Here is an 821-nt window from a genome sequence, read left to right on the forward strand (position 1 = left end):
GCCACCTGGGGATGCCCAGGGCCTGCCCCGCCGTGTCACCCTGTCCCCGCGGCCAGTGGGTCCCAGGGCAAGACCAGGGCCACCCCGGGGACAGCAACCCCGTGCCGTCACACAGGGTGTCCCTGCGCCGGGCTGATGGCAGGGGACAACCGGCCCCGGGGGAGGGACCACGCTGAGTCCAGAGGAGCTGCAGCCTCGGCTTTGGGCTCAGATCCAGCACTTTTGGGTTCCTCACCCTGATAACGGGCCATTGTGTCCTGCTGGGCTGGGAGCCCAGTGCGAGGTGATGCCGGGATTAGGCCCGGACCCTCCCAGCCCCGGGGAAAGGGATCCTACCGGTGGGAGCGCCCCGGCCAGACAGGTCCCCCCTCAGCTGAAACCCCCGGCACCGCAGCGATGCCGGCTGGAAACTCCCCACCGTAGGTGCCGGAGCAGCACCCGGAGTGGGTGGTGAGGAACCGGTGAGCCTGCGGATGGCGGGGCCGGGGCAGGGACGCGCCGGGACCCTCGGCACCGCTGGCAGGGCTCCCACGTGGCCCGGCTGAGCCCGGCAGCGGTGGGGCGTGGAGGTGTGAAACCCGGCGCGGTGGGGTCAGACCTGGCGTGGTCACGCCTGTGCCACCGCTGCGGTGCTGCCAGGCGCATGCGGGGCCCCCCATGGCTGCAGGCGCCCGTCTGTGGGAAGCGGGGAGGGGGACAGGGGCAGCATGTCCCCACCCCGCAGCCCTCCCCATGCCCCTCGGCAGGGACCCAGCCCCGGGGTTGCCCCACGGCCCCTTACCTTTAGGTGTGGCTGCGGCTCCCCGGGGTCTTCCCCCCCC

The sequence above is a fragment of the Aptenodytes forsteri genome, unplaced genomic scaffold (assembly GCF_000699145.1).
Source record: "Aptenodytes forsteri isolate BGI_AS27 unplaced genomic scaffold, ASM69914v1 Scaffold269, whole genome shotgun sequence".
Taxonomy (NCBI): Eukaryota; Metazoa; Chordata; class Aves; order Sphenisciformes; family Spheniscidae; genus Aptenodytes; species Aptenodytes forsteri.